The sequence below is a fragment of the Sorex fumeus genome, unplaced genomic scaffold (assembly GCF_029834395.1).
Source record: "Sorex fumeus unplaced genomic scaffold, SorFum_2.1 ptg000019l, whole genome shotgun sequence".
In the NCBI taxonomy this organism is placed as follows: Eukaryota; Metazoa; Chordata; class Mammalia; order Eulipotyphla; family Soricidae; genus Sorex; species Sorex fumeus.
In genome coordinates, this window is record NW_026606076.1 from 28,558,740 (window position 1) to 28,579,412 (window position 20,673).

Here is a 20,673-nt window from a genome sequence, read left to right on the forward strand (position 1 = left end):
TCTAAAGCGCTAAGGTCGTTCTGAAAGCTCCAGAAACAAGGACAATAACCGAACGAAGAAAAGTGGAAACAAAAGTTGTTTTAGTTTTTTTTTTTTTTTATGTGTTTTAGCCCCTTACCCGGTGGTGCTCAGGACTCCCTCCCTGGGGATCCGAAGACCCTTTGGGGTGTCGGGATGTGGGGCCAGCGCCCTCCCTGCTGACCCGTTGCTCCGGCCCCTCACAAAGGAGAAAGAGTCAGAGCTAGAGGGAGCCTCAGTCTCCCCCAGATCTGATGGGGCGGGTCAGGGCACCTCAGCGTTATCTTAGTTTCAGGGCGACGACCATCACCTGGTCAGTCACAGGGGTGGGTGGATCATCCCGGCAGTGTCCCCAGGACATCCCGTTACTGGCCCCTTTCATTCCTTAGGCTGATTGTGGAGTAGTGCTAAAGCGTGGGATTCCCTCATCAAAGGGACCTGGGGGCGCATTCTTTTTCCTCGTGGGGGGGTTTTGAGCCCTACCTGGCTGTGCTCAGGGGTCACTCCTGGGGTTGCTCAGAGTACCCCATATCTGGGTCAGCAGCATGAAGGAAAAAACACCCTACCCTCTGTCCTGTCGTTCTTGGGGGGTGTCAGGTCTGGATGGGGGGTGGGGCTGGGCACATTCTTCATATGCTTGGGGCTTAAAAGCATTTGGCAGAGTCTTTGATTTTCACTGGTCCTTGTGCATTCAGTGGGTTCTGGGAGTTCAGGGAGGTGGGGAGCTTCTCTTTCATTTTTTTTTTATTTATTTTGCATTTTGGGTCACACCAAGCGAGGCATTATGGTGACTCCTGGTTCTAAATTCAGCAAGCACTCCTAGTGGTGCTAGGAACCATAAGTGATGGCCAGAATTAAACCCACGTTGGCCACCTTCAAAAGAAATGCTCATTTGTCTATGCTGTCACTCAGGCCCCAAGGTGTGGAGCTTTAAGCCAACTCAGGTTGCGGTCTGGAGAGGTGCATCAGGGTGGTGCTACAGTGGGTCTTGCAACCAAATATGCAATCTTAGCAGGAAGTAGCTTGGGCACTTCCAGAGTGTGCCCTAACCCCTCTAATAATGCAATTTAGGATCACTATTGGCCACCACACCTTTATTCGTTTAAATGAAATAATTATTTAGTCTGTAGGAAATACAACTGCAAGACTCAGTTACTTCTCCTACCTTTGCACTCAGGGATCACTCCTGGCGGGTTTCAGGGCACCGTATGGGATGCCAGGATTCAAACTTGATTTGGCCGAGTGCAAGACAAGCACCTCACCTGCTATACTGTGTCTCCAAACTCTTTCCACAGAAATTTCGCTTTTTTAGATTTTTAGGGTCACACGCAGCGATGCTCAGGGTTTACTCAGGCTTTGCATTCAAGAATCACTCCTGGCAATACTGGGAGACCATATGAGACTTTGGGAATCGAACCCAGGTTGGCCGCATGGAAGGCAAATTCCCTACCTGCTGTACCATCGTTCCGGCCCCAGAAATGTCTTCATTACTTAATTTATTATACTTTTTTTGGCCACAGCAACACTCAGTGCTCAAGGGTTACTCTTGGTTCTGAGTTCATGCATTATTTTTAGCAGTGCTGGAGTGGGTGAGCCTATGTCCTGTTGCATATTGACTCCGGCTTAGCTGCTTGAAAGAAAAGCACCCTGCCAACTTATTAGCTTTGCTAACCCTATGTGATTATATTTCCTCAAAAAAAAAAGAATTTCTGCCTCACCTGTCCAGATTCCAAGCATCTCCACTGTACATCTCTCCAAGACCAGGAGTGTGCCCTGCTGTTGAAGTGAGTACTTGCAGAAAGGGGTTTTCCAGGGACCAGCTGCAATAGGTTCTAAATGTCTCACTCTTAGGGGCTGGGGCAGTAGTACAGCCAGGAGGGCGTTTGTCTTTCTTGTGGTTACCAGAGTTATCCCTGCCACAACATCACTAGGTGATATTGTCCCCTGAGCATCACTAGGTATGACTCCAACCCTCCCACTTCAGAATTTGTCTTGACACATGAGAATTTTTTATGCATCTTTTTGGAGTTGGAGTGTTTCTCCTGTCTTTCCCTCTCCCCCTCACCTGCTCCATTTTCTACAAACTTGGAGATAGTCAGAGACTCTCCCCCTCTTGTGTCTGTGTGTCTGAGATGCAGGGGGAGCCATGCCAGGTCCCCCAAAGGTAAATCAGGTGCTCAGCCCTCTGAGATCCTCTCCTTGTGTGTATCTCACTACTTGGGGAGAAGATGAGGTGAGATTTGGGGCCACACCTGGTAGTACTTGAGGTCTGTGTCCTGCTCTGTGCTCAGGGGACTAGTGGACACTGGATACAAGGGAAGGCCCTCTGGCCTTCCAGGTGGCTGGCATCTGCTTCAGTCTGTTGTGCTCTCTCCTGTTTATACCTTCATGGAAAGTTCTTACATGTGAAATTTCTAGAGCCCTTTCAACAGATGGCTGTTAGGGGAAAATGAAGGAGTTGGAAGTGGCGGCTCTTAGCGAAATTTTGGACTTTAAAATCTCATTTGGGTTAAATTTAATTTTTCTTTTTTTCTTTTTGGGACACAGCAGTAATGCTCAGGTGTTATTTCTGGCTTGGCACTCAGGAATCACTCCTGGCAGTGCTTGGGGTACTGTATGTGATGCCAGGGATCGAACATATGCCCTGCAAACTGTACTATCACTCTGGATCCAAGTATAATATTTCATCCTCTTTTTCTTTTATAAAATCACGTAACCATAGGAGTAAAATCATAGTCTGAAAACCTGGCCTGTAAGCTCTGAGCATTTCTGGATGTGGTCCCAAAACAAAACAACAAACCCAGAGGACTGAGCATTCAGAATATATTACTAGAATTCACACCTCTTCTGTTGGAAATTAACTCCTCATTGCCTTTATTTGGGCAGGAGGAGGATTGGCTATGCGGGATTTTGCCAAACTAAGCAGTGCTCCAGGATCATTCCTTGGCAATTCAAGTTCTGAAGTTAAGTCTTTTGCGTTCATGCAAGTGCCCTGCCACTCACTCTCAGCTCTTCCAGACCACTGCAAACCTTTGAAATTGTAGCCTGACTTCTGACTCAGGTTTGCTCCAGGAGGCCGCAGGTACCAGCAACCCTGCGCTGCCCTCTATCTACCAGCTGGGCCTCATCCCTGCCCCCTGCAATATCTTTCTCATAAAGTTCACATTATTTATATAGAATTTGAATTCCTGCAGTAAGAGATAGGCCAGGAATGCAGGACCTGTCCTTGCAAGCAGTCTGCCATGGTAGTCTCCTGTAAAACGCAGGATTCCCCAAGCACCACTCAGGTAAGGTCAAAGTTCTGCCACCTGTAGCGCCCAAATCCAAACCTGCATTCTACAAAACTGGTTGGTGGAGGTTGACTTGTGAACAAATTAAGTATACATATAGATTTAGATATACACACATGCACAAACACACACACACACACATATATATATATATATATATATATATATACATGTGTGTATATACACACACGCACACATACATGAAATGAAATTCTGTCATGAATCAAAAAGGGGGATAACCAGGCTCTTATAGATAAGCATATATAGTCTTTGGGTCTTGGCCATTGATGGGATTACACGGCACCGGGGACAGTTGGTGGGTGTAACGCCTACATACTGGAAGATGGGAGATCTGGGTGGAGGAGGCCCAGTCCCAATACGAGCAGCCTGGAGATCTCAGCCCCAGGTCCTGCACACCTGGGTTCCTCTGCCGGTTCCTTCATGCATGAGGCTCGTCCGATCTTGTGGAGAGTGGTCTTAAGCATGGCTGTGTCTCGAACCAGAGGTCGTGAGCTGCCGGGGCTCTGCTGGGGGTTGGAAGGGAAACTCAACACACCCTCCTCCAAAAGGCACCAGTGAGAAAGCCAGACACGGAGGCAGGAGACTACTTGTTTTCTTTCAGGAGCAGGGTTTTATAGTCTCTGGGTCTTGGCCATTGATGGGATTACACAGCACCGGGGGCAGTTGGTGGGTGTAATGCCTATATACTGGAAGATAGGGGATCTGGGTGGAGGAGGACCATCTCTTTTCTCAGTCTCCTTCATTCCCCCTGTCTCCCTAAAGCTGCTCTTTTTCTTCTCTCACCACGGCCCCAATCCACGCCTCCCCACGGGAAGCACAATGAAAAATGGTTTTCTAGTCTTCCCCATCACCTGCAGCCCATGAAGAAAAAGCAGCCCTAAAGGTGTGTTACTCCTCTCCTTCGACCAGCAACTTAATTGACATATTTAGTCCTAATGATTACCATTCTGTATGAACATAGTAATAGACACTTTTAGACTTGTTCGTGACTCTCCTGGGGACTTCTCACCACAGATTCAGACTCAGGCCGGATCAATCACTCCCAATCCCAGCAGCGTCCAATCTAGTTATTACTTTTTGATTCGTGACAAAATTTGTCCATGACCAGGCTCTTATAGATAAGCATTATGGTACTTTGGCCAGGCCCATTTCGATGCCAGTGTAGCTAGCTCACCACTTGCCCTGGGTCCATCTAGTCCCTCATCGGACCCTTCTTTATGAGATTGAGGAAGTAAGGGCAGCTGAGGCTTCAGTCAAGAGAGCAGATGTCCAGGAGGTAATATTATCTGGAGACCAACTCTCAAGCTCAGGCTTTTCTTTGGACCTGTCTTCCTGTATCCATACAAAAAGCAATTGCTCTGAAATAGCTAACCATGCAAAAGACATTAAGGAGAAGAGAAAGACAATATTTAAAAGTCAAAATCTGATCAGGAGACAAAGGTAATTGAAAGGTTATGGGCAATCAAGAAACATAAGATCCACAAAACCACAATGAGATACCATCTCACACCTCAGAGACTGGCCCACATTCAAAAGAACAGAAGCAACCGATGCTGGCGTGGATGTGGCGAGAAAGGGACACTCCTTCACTGTTGGTGGGAATGTCCACTGGTTCAGCCCTTCTGGAAAACAGTATGGACGATTCTCAAAAAATTAGAAATTGAGCTCCCATTTGACCCAGCAATACCACTCCTGGGAATATATCCCAGAGAGGCAAAAATGTATAGTCGAAGTGACATCTGCACTTGTTTGTTCATTGCAGCCCTCTTTACAATAGCCAGAAACTGGAAGAAACCTGAATGCCCAAGAACAGATGACTGGTTAAAGAAACTTTGGTACATCTACACAATGGAGTACTATGTAGCTCTTAGAAAAGATGAAGTCATGAAATTTACATACAAGTGGTACAATATGGAAAGTATCATGCTAAGCGAAATGAGTCAGAAAGAGAGGGATAGACATAGAAAGATTGCATTCATCTGGGGGATATAAAGTAACAAAGTATGAGATTAATACCCAAGAATAGCTGAGATCAGCACCAGGAGGATTACTCCATAACTTAGAGGCCAGCCGGGTATCCTAGAGGAAAGGGCAGTTCAGATAGAGAAGGGAGCACCAAATAAAGGATGTTTGGAGGATCCTCCCAGGAGGGGAGAAGCATGTCGACAGTAGACTATGGACTGAACATGTTTGCCACTCAATGCCTCTTTTGCAGACCACAACACCCAAAAGGAGAGAGAGAACACAGGGGATTGCCCTGCCACAGAGGCAGGGGAGGTGGGGGGATGTGGGTGGGAGGGATATTATCCATGGTGGTGGAAAATGGGCACTGGTGGAGGGATGGGTATCTGATCATTGTATAATTGAAACCAATGCACAAAAATTTATAAATTTACCACTGTAAAAAAATAAAATAAAGGGAAAAAAAGAAACATAATATCTCACCTGCCAGGGAGCAAGGGCATACTCTATTATACTACAATACCTGGTGATCCTCAATGGTTTCTCTTGGCTCTGCACTCAGGTATTATTTCTGATGGTGTTCCTGGAAACTACAGGATCCTGGGGATTGAACCTAGGTTGGCCATGTGCAAACAACACCCTACCCAGATCTACAGTTGCTCTGGTGTCAGTTGGAGAGTTTAGATACATGTAACTGTGCACAGAATGTTGTTTGAAAGGATAGAAGGGGCACCTTGATGAAATCTTTTATAATAGGGAATATGGGTAAGGTCCCAAGCTCTCCACATCCCAGGAGACCATTCCGTTTACCTGTGATTTCTCACAAGGACGGTCACATTCCTGGATCCCACCCATCTTATTTTACTAATAATAGAGGTAAAAAAGGAAACATTTACGATTGGATAAAGGAAAATTCCATCCATCTATTTGTCAGATTGTGCTCAGAGGACCCTTTGGAATTCTGGACATTGTACCTAGATTGACTGCATGCAGCGCACTCTACTAGCGTGATACTCCCAGTTTGAAATCATGTTTCTGAAACTGCCTCCTGGGGTTTTCTTTGAAGCTGAGAGTCCACTGCTCGCGTGTCGTCAAGGGGTAGAGCGTTGGCCAGACCTTGCTCTCTGATGTTCTTACCAGCCTTTGTTCCTCTTCCATGTCTCCAGCTCTCTGGGTTTCTACTAAGCCAGTTCCTCTCTGAATCCCCAGGGTTGGCTTCGGAGTCACTGCTTTCATCCCCATCTGCATTTATTATTTCCCCAAGAAACTCATTGTCCCGTACCCTACCAGCTACCTACCTACAGAGCTTAATTTCTTTTGACAGGAAAACTCTCATGCCATAGACTAATGAGTGCAATCCTCTGTTCTTCTACATGGCAGTAGCCAGCCCTGGTGGAATGTCTCTTCCTGCACACTGTGATAAAGGCTCAAGTGAGCAATTTGGCCCTCATCCCCACAGGGATGCCGAGACAGGTGGTATGTGTTCTGAGCCTGATCAGAAGATCACTCTTCCCATGTCCTCACCACCATCACTTTCCCATAGAAGCCCATATTGGACAGAATTCCCAGAAATGTAAGCACTGAGGACAAACTTTTGAGTCCAGCATGACCCCGGTGGGACTATGTAAACATCCACACAGGAGAGAAACTTTTTAAGGACTGTGGGAAGGCCTTTGATGGATCCTCATACCTTATACATGGGAGATTTCCTACTGGAGAGTCCGTATGCATGTAAGGAATGTGCTGTGGCCTTTCTCTGACTCATACATCTTAGTATGCACAGAAAAAGTCACACTGGAAAGAAACCATATGCATATACAGAGTGAAAGTCTTTGCTTATTCCACAAGCCTTAGTACACAGAAAAACTCACACTGGAACACTGGAGAGATAACTTATATTTGGGAGCAATGTAGGAAGGCCTTTGCTTCTTCCTGAAGTCTTAGTTTTCATAAATTCTGTTTTGCAGAAAACCCTTATATATGTGAGGTTGGTGGAAAGTCCTTTCATCTCAGGTCTTTCTGAGCATAGGAATGTTCATGCAGGTGAATGAAACACTATTCGTGTCACTACTGTGGGAGGGTCTTCACTTACTATTCAAACTTTTTTGTCCATAAGAAAATGCACATTGCAGTGAATCCATGTATATATGTAAGGAGTGTGGCAAGGCCTTTGCTTATTTCACAATCCTTTTGTGACACTGAAATTTTCATATAGGAGACAAACCTTATGTTTGTTCTGACTTTTGCAAAGCCTTCACTTTCCCCTAACTCCTTATTAAACAAATGAAAATTCGTTCTCGAAGTAGACATATGTAGGGGTATGGGAAGATTTTTACTCAATCCTCAAGCTTTTCTGCGTGAGAAAAATTTATCCTGGATTGAGGCCTTATATATGAAATGACTGCAGGAAGATTTTGATGCAATTGGCATAGGTTTCTGAACAGGAAAATTCACAGTGGAGAGAAATCTCATAAGTGTAAGGAATGTGGAAAGGTGTTCAGTTTGTCTCCAGCCCTGACTGCGCATGTGAAAAGTCATTTTGCAGTGAGAAATTACATCTGTCAGGAGTGTGGGAAGGACTTTCCTGGATCCTCGGACCTTATGCATAGGAGAATTCACACTGGAGAGAAGCTGTATATAAATATACATATTTATATATGTAAGAATATATATATTTATGTAAGAACATGGAAAGTGAATTATTTTCACCTGCGACTTTAAAGACAGTCCTGGAGGAAATCCTGTAGGTAAGGAATATAGGAAAGCTTTCATGTTCCCTCAAGCTTTAGTAAATATAAATGTTATGTTGGATCAATCACTTCCATGATAACAATGGCCGGCGTCAGAACAGGGCCCTTAGGTAAAACAATTTTAGTTTCAACAAGTAGGTGGGGGATAGATACAAAAGTACAGTAAGGAAGGAAATAATCCTGTTATATGTGAAAGCTTCTGTGATACTAGTACCGTAAGTGAAAGGTACTTGCTGATTATCCCCTGCACCATGGTTATGACAATGTCCTGGCATGTGGACTTCCCAGTATGTTAACTGGTAAATAATGGTTCTTAGTGATAAGGCAAGGTGGAAGGAATTAAATAAGAAGTAAATAGGTACAAACATTGCATTTTGCTGGGTACTGTCACGACTAACCATGGTTTCATTCTTTGCTGTGACTCTGACTGGGCTCAGAGGCCCTGCTTTGCATAGATCATGGCATAGATCAACCAGGATGCTGTGGTTTGCCATTTTTGACGTTGTATAGACAGCCAAACCTCTATTATTCAGGCCCTTCTGTGTTATGTTCTGGGAGTCAAATCCCGCAGTGCTGTCCATAATTTGTGTCCAGGTAGAGCCAAATGCAAGAAAGCACTTCATTCGCTGTAGCATATCTGCACTCATTGTATTCAGTTTTCCATTTGATTTACACAAACATTGAGGGTAAATGTTTTGAGACTTACACTTTGGAAGCAGTAAAATCCTGACAATCTCTTATACACCAAAATGGGACCATATAGAATCCAGATGATTGAACCTGAGTCAGCTGCATACAAGGCAAACACCCTATCCACTGTGCTTTCGCTCCAGCCAACCAGCCTTACACATTTACCTGCAATTTCCTACTTGTTCTCTGCACAGCTGGTGTCTGGCCCTTTAAGGTTGCTTGCAGGGCATTTACATGTTTGCGTGCAAGATGCTGGATCAGGCCTCCATTTGTTAAGCAGGTGAAGGGAGAAGAGGCTGTCTGTCCGTCGTGGAAGGGGTCTGTGAAGGCCGGTTTTGTGGCAGGACATTAGCGGCCTCCCGTGAGCACCCCGCACCGCGCCTCCCAGTTTCTGCACTGAGGGGTGGAGCCAAGCCAGCTCTAAGGACACTTTTAAGCTTTTTCAACTGATATCCACACGGTTCCTGCCGCCCGGCGGGGTTTTCTGGGGGACTCGGAGATTTGGTGAGTGCAGTGGGGCTGTGCTGGGGCTCAGGGGTTGTGGGTGTGAGTGTGTGATTCTGGGGATCCCCTGCAGCTCCGCCATGGGATGGTGGCAGGTGGGCGCGGGGCCGAGTGGGTGGGGCGGGCACTGGGCCGTCCCTACCCTCCCACCTCGGGACTGTGCTGGGCCCTGTCTTGCACGCTTTGGCCCCAACCTCACTGCTGTAGAAGCTGCAGGTTCACTTAGAGGACCTGAGAGATAGTACAGCGGTTAGGGCGTTTGCTTTGCATCTGGCCCACCCAAGATCGATCTCCAAGCTCGACCAGGATGGGTGCCTGAGCGCAGTTAAAAGTTTCTCGTCCATATCGCCGGTGGTGCCTCCAAAACTATAAAAGGACTGTTCATTTTTGAGGGGCAGCTCCCTAATGGCAAATGACACTGTAGCCGTCAGTCGCTATTCATTAGTAGCCTTGATTTCCAGACCATCCCTTGGGTGGGGTTCTAGGGGTGGTTGCGGTTTGCAACTGAAAATTTACTTTGGGGCTATTTTTGGTTGTATTTTCGGCACAAATATGTAATCTTGGGGCTTCCTAAAGGAGCAGTACTCTGGAATTCTTTTTATTTTAAGTTCTTTAGGTTTCATGTGAGATGCTGAATATCAATCAGGGTCAGCAAGGGAAGCGCCCCTCCCAGCTTAATATCTCTGACTCCACATTGTTGTTTTTTCTAACGTAGAATTTCTGTATCCTAAAATCAATTTGAAAATTGCACCCCGACTCTTCATCTCTCCCTGATTAGGCAAAACCTGGCTATTACACTGAGAATTGTGTTCAAATAATGCCTGGACATGCGCTGCATGCCTTTGGTGGCTATGATTGGACTCCCCACCCTGGCCGGTGAAGGGTAACAGAGGATCAAAGAAGGAAACAGGGGCCAGGCTGTTGGTGATCTGCTGGATATTAACCCAAAGTGTCTTAGGCTTCATCTGTGAATTGCCCCTTTTGCTCCTTCCAGAGAAGCTTATCATGTGCTTGCTAACATCCCTGATTTAGTTAAAGTTTATCTTTAACATTTCCTTTGTATTTTTCTTCGCGTTGTCTCAGTTCCCCTGGCCAGTCTTGATTACTTATATACCATAACTTTCTGGTTTTTCTCAACTTTGTATTTGTACTGCTTTGTAGTTGAAGTGGCTGTGGATTTGTACCTGCTTTCCTGTTTCCCCTATAGCATTTTTATGTTTTCACTCTACAGCACTGTTCTTTGGTTAAACACAGAAAGACCATCAATGCTTATACTCCTAGTATTTTGGAGTAGATGGAATCAAGTATATCTACTCCTGGGCATAATTGCTTGGTCATAATTACTTGACTCTGGCTTCAGTTACTGTAGTCCTAACACCCCAAAAGGGAGGTTCTGCCGTGGAACTTGTATGGACCAGGGACAAGTGGGAAAACTACCCCAGCTTCGAAATGGAACATTGTAGAAAGCATGTGTGCATGGTCTTGATGCAAACAGTTACAACATTAGAGACAGGATCCCCATGGGGAAGGAGAAGGTGAACTGGCCTGAAGACTTAGTCTGGGATTTACAGTAAAAGCCTTGCTTGCTCTCAGAGCCCAGAGAAGTAAGTGTTAAAAGCCTTATTTGCTCTGGGGTCTGGAGAGATAGCACAGCGGGTAGGGTGTTTGGCTTGCACACGGCCAACCTGGGTTCGATTCCCAGCATCCCATATGGTCCCTTGAGCAATGCCAGGAGTAACTCCTGAGCGCAGAGCCAGGAGTATCCCCTTGTATCACCGGGTGTGACCCAAAAAAGCAAAGAGGAAAAAAAAAAGTCTTATTTGCTGTCAAAGCCCAGAGAACTAAGTGTTGGGATATTTGTCTCTCACTGTGTTTATCCAAACAACTACAAGTGTTGATAACTTATACAACTAGAGGAAAAGATAAAAGCAACGTAGATGTCCCTGGGAGACAGAGTGTCTCCTTGGGTAAATCTCCCCATGAGAATTTACTCTGTCAAATGTTTATCTGTGTAAATGATCAGTCACCCCTCTGGTATGGTGCTTACCTGTCCCTTTTTGATGCCAGGGTAGCTCACAGCTCTCCTGGGTCCATCCAGTCTCTTGCTTTTGGGGTGCTAAGAACAAAGGGCAGATGAGCACTAAGTCTCATATACATGACAATGCCCAGGAGTATATAGTATATGCAGTTAATTAATTCTGAAGTTACAAAAGCATAATATTGCCTTCCTTTGTCTAGACAAAGCTGAGGGCTGGGGGCATGGCCATCCCAATCCTCCCAACACAATCTTCCCAACTTGGGACTGCACTGGTCCTTGTTCAGGAGCAAAAAAGGATATTTTTCTAAAGTAAACTGTAGAGGATATAAAGGAACGAGAAAGTCAACATTTTATTTACAAATACAAAATCCAGAGATCTCTGGAAAATCTGACTTTACAATTCACAGGTTGTGATTAGGGAAAATGGGTGAATAATGTATAGGAGAAGCAGAGCACAGGGAATGAAAGATGAATACTAAGGAAATGGGTGTGATTAGGATGGGTGTTACTCAGTAAGCCTCAGCTCCTTGTAGCAGAGGAGAAATGATGAACCAATGTTAAACCTAAATTGTTTAGAACTAGAATCCAACCAGGGTAAAGGATTTTGTTTTTTTTAAGCAAGAAAGTTTTGGTTTTCCAGGAGAGGACATTTGCTCAGGAATCCCACTGGGTGTGCTAGGAGCACGTTTACTTAGACCCGGGGCCATAGTACAGTGAGTAAGGACTTTACCATCCATCCGTCGACCGAGGTTCTATCCCGTGCATCCCATATGGTCTGTACCAGAGTAATTCCTGCATGTAGAGCTAGGAGTAAGCCCTGCATCTGCTGGTTGTGGCCTCGAAACAAAAATCACACAAAGTCACAATTATATATACATATATATATGCACAATGGTGAAAGAACAACAGGGATTCAGGAGAAACTGTGACTTTCTGTAGCACGGATAGATCAAAAATATGGGATTATTTTTTTCTTTTTTGGGTCACACTTGGCGATGCACAGGGATTACTCCTGGCTTTGCACTCAGGAGATACTCCTGGCAATGCTCAGGAGATGATACGGGATGCTGGGAATCGAACCCACATTGGCCATGTGCAAGGTATACGCCCTACCCGCTGTGCTGTCTCTCCAGCCCCAAGAATAGGGGATTTTTAAGGACCAGAAATTTGACTCTTTTAATGTTTCACTCTCAAATTTGTCTTTGTACATCATTCCCCCCACCTTCGGTAGATTTTGCCTTTTTTCTTCTTAAATTTTTCACCACAGCCTACAGTGCTCAGTGTTTACTCTTGTCTATGAGCTTAGGGATCATTTGACAAGAGTCAGGGTAACATTCTGTGTTTAGATATCATTGGTTCAATGTTAGGTGACAATGCAGGATCAGGGGACTTCTCCTTACCCCCAGGCCCCCATTGTGTGACTGACTAGTCCAGCATTTGCCTCTCAACTCCTTTATTCGAGTCCATCCCCCTTGCAGCACAGATTCACCTGGGTGGCAAAAAGGTTCTCCGTGCCTAGACTCTGGCTCTTTAAGGTACCTAATGGAAACGGAAGTGATGTCATAAGTGATGTTATAAATGTCATGGTTCATTTTCCATCCCTCACTCAGACACTGGGGCTGTGGCTCACTTGGCAAAGGACAAGTAAATTTGCTCCCCATCTTGGAAGGGGGAGTCTGAAGAAGGATTTATTTGCAGGATTCGAGCAACCTCCTGTGAGCACCCTGCGCCTTCCCGTTTCCACACTCTGAGCCGAGCAGCCGAGCCAACTTGGGGGGCACTTTTGCGCTGGTTTTTCACTTGTTTGCCAATATCCAGGTAGATAGTGAGGTGTGATGAAGGTTTTAGGGCGACGCAGACCTTTGGGGTCCAGTGGGGGCTGTCTCAGGCTTCAGGTGTGACAGTTGTGAGTTCGTGATTCTGGTGTGACTCTTTTCCCACGATCGTCTCCAGCTCCGGGATGGGGCAACAGTGGGTGAATGCGGGAATCATCCGAGGGCTTGGCTATTCCAATCGTCCCAGCAGTCCCATGTTTGAACCATTGGCCCTAAGCTCGCTTCTGTAGAATCCCCAGGTTTAAGGTGCAGAGCTTCAGCCCCTCCACCTAATGGCAGGAGACCTGTTGCTGGTCATCTTCATTTTCTGCTGTGATAGCCGTGATCATGCAGGGTATATGGGGGGGAAGGGGGCCTGAATGTGGCAGAGGTTTGCCAATGAAAATGTATTTCCGGGGCTATTTTTGGTTCTTTATATTTTAAGGGGAGAGAGAGCACATATGCGGAGATGCTCATGAGTTACTCGAGTCTCTAAGCTCAGGTATTATCCCTGGTGCTGCTGGGGGGCATATCGGATACAGAGGATTGGTTGGTTCATCTAGTCAAGCACCCAGTTCACATTATTGCCTTCTAACCGCAATACCAGTGTATCTTTTTCTGGTTCATGAATTTCAGGTCCCTCACATCAAGCTGCAAAGCACCCCTGACTCTTCATCTCACCCTGAGCAGACGACACCTGCCATTGTGGTAAATACTGAGGTCCCCAGAACAGAGTGCCCAGGTGCATGTCCTTGTCTACCCTGCAAGAGAGTGTTGAAGATTTGTTCACTCTAAGTCACATGGTGTAGCCACATTCCAGGCTACGGTTGCCACGGGGCAGCACTGCTGCCAGCTGCAGGGGGGCACTAGTATTCGGGAGCTCCTGAAAAGGCCTACAGGGACTTTCATGTGGGAGCCAGAGAGGTATCTGGGGATCAGAGAAGGCTGTTTTTTCTTCCCCTGTATCCTGGGCCCAGGCTCCTCTCCTGAAAGTGCAGCACAGATGCCAGGAAAATTTGCATCCCCAGCGGAGACAGGAGCTTCTGCCATTGTCTCCCAGAGGCAGAATTGTGAGGCTGTGCCCGAGGGTGTGGCTGGTCTGAGCTCAGGAGTGGGAGGAGGTGCTCCTGTCTGGTGCTCAATGTTCCTACTTCTCCAGGTTTTTGCACGGAGCCTCCTGCTGATCCTCAGAACAACAGTGACAGGAGAAGATGGTGACGCGGCTTCTGATAAACTGTCCCCAGGTAGGAGTAGAGGGATAGAATGACATGAGGTAGTACCAGGAGTGCCCAGGCTTCCTGGACCATCTGTTTTGAGTTTCTTTTGGAAGGATTCCAAGATGAGACTTCCGATCAGACCGTCCCATTCTGCTGTTTGAAGCTGCTTTTGTGTATGTTTATTTTGTTTTATTTGGCCTTGGGGCATACCCAGTGGTGCATGAGGAGTACTCAAATTTCAGTGCTCAATGCTCATTCCTGAAAGGTCTAGGTGACGAATGGGATGCTGGAGGTCCAAAGGTTTCATCTTGGGTTTTCTCTGGCATTGCCCCTGGCAGTGCTTGTGGACCATATGGGATGTTGGGGAGCGCCAATTACTACATGCTGTCCCTGGAACAGCTGTCCTGTTACGCGAACCTGCTGCTTCAGCTTCTTTTGCATTGTTTTTGTCATCAGCTGTCCTCTTGACTCTGTGCTCTGGATTCACTACTGACTGGCCTCAGAGCACCCTGGGGTGTGCTGGCCCCGTTTGCGCCCTGGCAACTACAGTGACTTGGGCCCCCAGACTTGCTTTTCTCCTGTTTTGTCCTTCCTACTTTAGAGAGACTAACTGCTCGGTCATATAGTCTTACGTTCACATAATCTTGTGTGTGGATTTCTGGGTATGCGCTGATCCCAAGGAGAAAGAGCCAAGAATCTCTGCGGCCAGTAGAGATGTTGGGGTCAAGAAACTTCTACATTATTTGAGCGAGATTTGGGGAGGTACAGTGCAGTGAGTTCCTACCGACACACATGCCAAGCACTGCTCTGAGTAGTTGTCTATACGGACTGTCGAGTTCTAAATCCTAGTGGTCATGAGCTGTGGGGGTGCAGCGGTTAGCGTGCCGTGTTTTTTGCTACACCCAGGGATAATCTTTTGGATCGTACAAGTCTGTGTTCAGGTGATCCTCTCTACAGTGCTCACTGGACCAGTGGTGCTCGAATTGGCCAGGTGGTTACCAGGAAAGGCAGATACATCCAAGAACCTTCTGTATAACGTCCTCCCACTTTAGCAGATCCAGTTGCCTTATGTGATTTTTGGGGCCTATCAGTCATGCGTGAGCATGGAGGCTGGTTCATTCGAAGTGGAGAGGCCCAGCGACAATATAGGACCCTGGGACCTGGCCTCAGAGTAGTGGGAATGAGGCTAAGATAGACTCTGACTCCCACCCTCTTCGTGTGCTGACTCAGGACGCAGTGACCTTCCATGATGTGGCTGTGAACTTCACCCCAGAGGAATGGTCATGCCTGGAGGCCTCTCAGCGGAAGCTCTACAGGGACGTGATGCTGGAGACCTACCAGAATCTGCAGGCTGTCGGTGAGAGCAGTGTGGAGCCAACCGTGTCTGAACAGACCCGCGTTGGCTCCCTGGGGTTGGGCGGCAGCTGTGTGTCCAACAGTAGCTCTGTGACGGGTGTGCAGTAGCTCTTCCCTCCCTCGTTTTTTTTAGGGTTCACCTGTGGATACTCAGGGCTTATTCTCAGCTTTGTCTTCAGGAATTACTCTTGTGGAGTAGCCGGACTGTATGGGGTGATTCAGATCAACCGTTTTCGACTGTGTCCATGGGAAGATCCCTATCTGCCCAGTTATCACTCAGGTCCCTTTAAATACTTCCATCCATTGGTGCAACAATTTACTTTGTGTACTACACGAAATTTTGTGTGTTTAATTGGTTTTGCTGTTGCCTTTGTTTGGGGGGCACAGTCCACAGTTCTCTTGGATCTGTGCTAAAGGATGACTCCTAAGAGTGTTCAGGGGCCATATGGAACCGTATATTGAAACCTCTTGGCAAGTTAAACTGTCGGTGCCTCACCCCCCGTACTTTTGCACCAGTCACTCAAGTCAGACGGTTTTTGCATTTTCTTTTTTCCTTAGGGATTAGGGATTATTCCTGCCTTTGTATTCAGAATCCACACCTGGCCTTGCTCCAAGACCATATGGGCTGCCTGGGATCAAACCCACATGTGTGTGCAGCTCTTCTGTCTTATTTGCTGTACTATCTCTTTCACACCACAGGGTATTTGATATCTCGTCTCTCAACTCATTAGACGCTGTCCTATTTCAGTCCTTTATTTACTTCTTATGGTTCTTGTGAGACTTCAGCAAGACTTAGGTTTTGCTTCTGGACTCTGCACTTAGGGATCGCTCCTGGCTGGCATGAGGGACTCTAGATGATATCAGGTATCGCAACTGGATTGTCCGTGAGAAACTCCTGCTGTGCTCTCTTTCTGGATACATTTTTAGCTTAAAAAATAAGGGTCTCTTTTCACCCTTGGCCACTTACAGATTTATTATGCACTTAGTTTTACTGAAATCCGTGAAAAGTTCATGAGGGGCTCAGGAAACCCCATGTGCTGCTGGGCCTAGAGAGAAAGTACAGGGAGGAAAGTGATTTTCTTGCAAGCGGCGCACGTGGGTTAAATTCCCGGCAACCCATGTCATCCCCGAGCACCAGCAGAAGTGATTTCTGAATACAGAGTCAGGAGTCTCCCCTGATCATTTCCAGGTGAGACCCAAAACAAGACAAAAAACAAAAACATACTGTGCTAATCAACCCCCTGTCGGCCATACACAAGGCCAGGTCTAGAGTATTTGTGATATTTTCTTGGGTCTTAACTCTCGAATAACTGGAAATATGTGGAATTTTGGAAATTGACATTCTGTTCATGCTTTTCTGATATATGCCCACTTATATCAGGAAAACATGGGCATTTACCTGTCACCTTTTCCCTGTGACATATCCATGCCTCTGTCTCTGTTGGGGCAGGGCACACTGGAATGAAGCCTGCAGTGATCTCCTGGCTGGAAGGAGGAGTTCTGAGGTCGGGTAGGAGAGGCGTGTGTGCGGGTGAGTATCTGAGGACCCTTCCTGGCTCAGGCCCTGTGCAGTGTATGGGTGCCCTGAGCATGTGTGAAACATGCTGCTGAGGCCGGGACCTTGGTGTCCTGGATCCTTGGGCCTGTGCCGCACTCAAGCTGCTCTTCATTTTCCTGGACTGTCAATCACAGAATGATCCTGTAATTTGCTTCCATGGCTTTCGAATAAATAACACCATAACAGAGATAGTTTGGATCTAAACGATAGTACAGCAGGGAGCGCCTTGCAGTGCCTGAATGTGACCTGTTCAATAATCTGCTCAGTAACCTGGTTCCCCGAACATCACCAGGTCTGCTCAAAAACAAAAACATAACCTAGTGTAGAATTGCCAAGATCCTCACAGTTTTCCACTATCCGAATCTTTTGTTTAGTGTGGGAGTCTTTGGACTTTGAGAACCACAGAGATGTACTCTTAACTACATGGCATCATTTTGCTACATATTGTGACATGTGTGACATGTGTGAATTGCATGTTCTCTTCAGTTTCAGAACTGAAACCGCGACTTCAGGATTTGGCAGTACAGCACTTTGATTTGGGAATGGGGTCAGCAAGTACGAGTGAGTTGGTAAGATTCACGAATACAGAATAAATATTATTATGCCAGCAGAAGTGGACCAAGTATGTGATTGTAAAGGTGGAAGGCTGGGATTGGCAGGGAGGAATTCCAAAACCTGATGCTTGGAGTAGAGGACTCTTAGCTTTGCTAGGTGCTGAAATCAACCATGTATAAGAATACTGTGAGTTTTGATTGGCTTGACAGTGGTAGTTGTTTAGAAAGCTAATTTGTGCGCCCTAGAGATGGTGCAGTGAGAAATATACTTGTTTTGCATAGGGATGGATGGTCCTTACCCAGCACGCCTTATAGACAGCATAGACCCACAGAACTGATCCTAGACACTGCATGGTGTGCCCCTCCACCCACCCAACCTCCAATAAATAGAAAATACAAAACAGAAAGAAAAAAAAAACTTCATTGATCCTGAAAGGCATCACTTGTGGTGAGAGCATTGCAATGGCCACGTGGTCTGCTTCAGCTGCGTTACGATGCAGCGTAGTCTTCACCACTGCATCACAGGTTCCACACGGAACTTTAACCAAACCGACATGTGGATCTATTCATTTTCTCCTGAAATGGATGTGTCCATTTTCTATAGAAGGAATTATTTCTAGTTGTATTCCTTCATTAATTTAAAACGGGGAAAGTTACAGAATTTACTCTCTATCCATCAATATTGTGCGTCCAACTTACGGTACCATGAAGTTATTCAATAGTAAGACAATTCATATGTCAGTAATTGCTTTTTTTGCGGTGCATATGTGTGAAACTACATCTGAAGGGCTCAGTTTTTTGACAGGAAGACTCAGTGAATAAGTCAATAATTAGAATCCTCTGTTGTTCTACAGGAAAGCTGCCACCCCGAGTGGAATGTCTCTGATCCTGCACTGTATGATAATGTCTCGAGTGATCAATCCTGCCCTCAGCCCCATGAGGACGACGAGACAGGCGGGATGTCTTCTGAGGGTGATCAGAATGGCGAGAGCTACCTCACTCTGAAGAAGCCCTCTCCTGGAAAAAGTTCCTTGGAGTGTGTTATTCTCAGTTCACAGACACAAAATTCCCCAATGGGCCACCTGCTAGGGAGAGACGCACTATTTATCGTGAGTCCCTCACAGCAACATACCCTCAACCACAGTCACCGTGAGCAGAACCCATATAGGTGTAAGGAATGTGGGGGAGCCTCCCCATGTTCTCAGCACTGTGGTGTTCCCTTAGAAAACCGCAGTCGACAGAATCCCCAGAAATGTCAGCCCCAAGAACAAAGTGTGAGTCAAGGGTTACTCCATCATGACCATATGAATATAAATTCAGGAGCGAAACCTTTTGCATGTGAAGCATGTGGGAAGGCCTTCGATCAATCATCACATCTTATTATGCATAGGAGAATTCATACAGGAGAGAAACCTCATGAATGTCAGACATGTGGGAAGGCCTTTATTCAGACCTCTAGACTTAATGGACCTATGAAAACTCATAGTGCAGAGAAGCCTTATATATGTCAGGAGTGTGGCAATGCCTTTACTCGATCCTCAGGCCTCAGTACACATAGAAGTATTCACACTGGAGAGAAACCGTATATATGTAAGGAATGTGGGAAGGCCTTTGAGAAAGCCTCACGTCTTAGTGTACATAGGAGAATTCACACTGGAGAGAAACCGTATATATGTTAGGAATGTGGGAAGGCCTTTGCGAAAGCCTCAAATCTTAGTGTACATAGGAGAATTCACACAGGAAAGAAACCGTATATATGTAAGGAATGTGGGAAGGCCTTTGCTCAATCCTCAAGCCTTGGTGCACATAGGAGAATTCACACTGCAGTGAAACCATATATATGTAAGGAATGTGGAAAGGCCTTTGCTTTGGCCTCAAGACTTAGTGAACATTGGAAAATTCACACTGGAAAGAGACCCTATGTTTGTAAGGAATGTGGAAAGGCCTTTATTTTGGCCTCAAAACTTAGTGTACATATGAGAATTCACACTGGAGAGAAACCGTATATATGTAAGGAATGTGGGAAGTCCTTTGCTGAAGCCTCAAGCCTTCGTGTACATAGGATAATTCACACTGGAGAGAAACCGTATATATGTAAGGAATGTGGGAAGTCCTTTGCTGGAGCCTCAAGCCTTCGTGTACATAGGAGAATTCACACTGGAGAGAAACCGTATATATGTAAGGAATGTGGGAAGGCCTTTGCTCAATCCTCAAGCCTTGGTGCACATAGGAGAATTCACACTGGAGAGAAACCGTATATATGTAAGGAATGTGGAAAGGCCTTTGCTACATCCTCAAGCCTTAATGTACATAGGATAATTCACACTGGAGAGAAACCGTATATATGTAATGAATGTGGAAAGGCCTTTGCTTTGACCTCAAGACTTAGGGAACATTGGAAAATTCACACTGGAGAGAGACCCTATGTTTGTAAGCAATGTGGAAAGGCCTTTATTTTGTCCTCAAAACTTAGTGTACATAGGAGAATTCACACTGGAGAGAAACCGTATATATGTAAGGAATGTGGGAAGTCCTTTGCTGAAGCCTCAAGCCTTCGTGTACATAGGAGAATTCACAGTGGAGAGAAACCTTATATATGTAAGGAATGTGGGAAGTCCTTTGCTGAAGCCTCAAGCCTTCGTGTACATAGGAGAATTCACACTGGAGAGAAACCATATATATGTAAGGAATGCGGAAAGGCCTTTACTTCATCCTCGAAATTGACTATACATAGGAGATTTCACAGTGGAGAGAAACCGTATATATGTAAGGAATGTGGGAAGTACTTTGCTGAAGCCTGCTGATTTTCACCCAGGCTGCACCTATTCCATTATTCTTGTGCTTGGAATTGCTTGTGTGTTAACTTGTAATTAATGGGTCATGGTGATGAAAATAAGGAGG

At 45.9% G+C, this 20,673-nt stretch overlaps 1 pseudogene; it reads left to right on the plus strand.

The window, feature by feature from the left end:
- Nucleotides 1-20,458, plus strand: part of LOC130022170 (zinc finger protein 239-like) — a 139,934-nt pseudogene extending 119,476 nt beyond the window's left edge.
- Nucleotides 20,459-20,673: the final 215 nt, after the last annotated feature.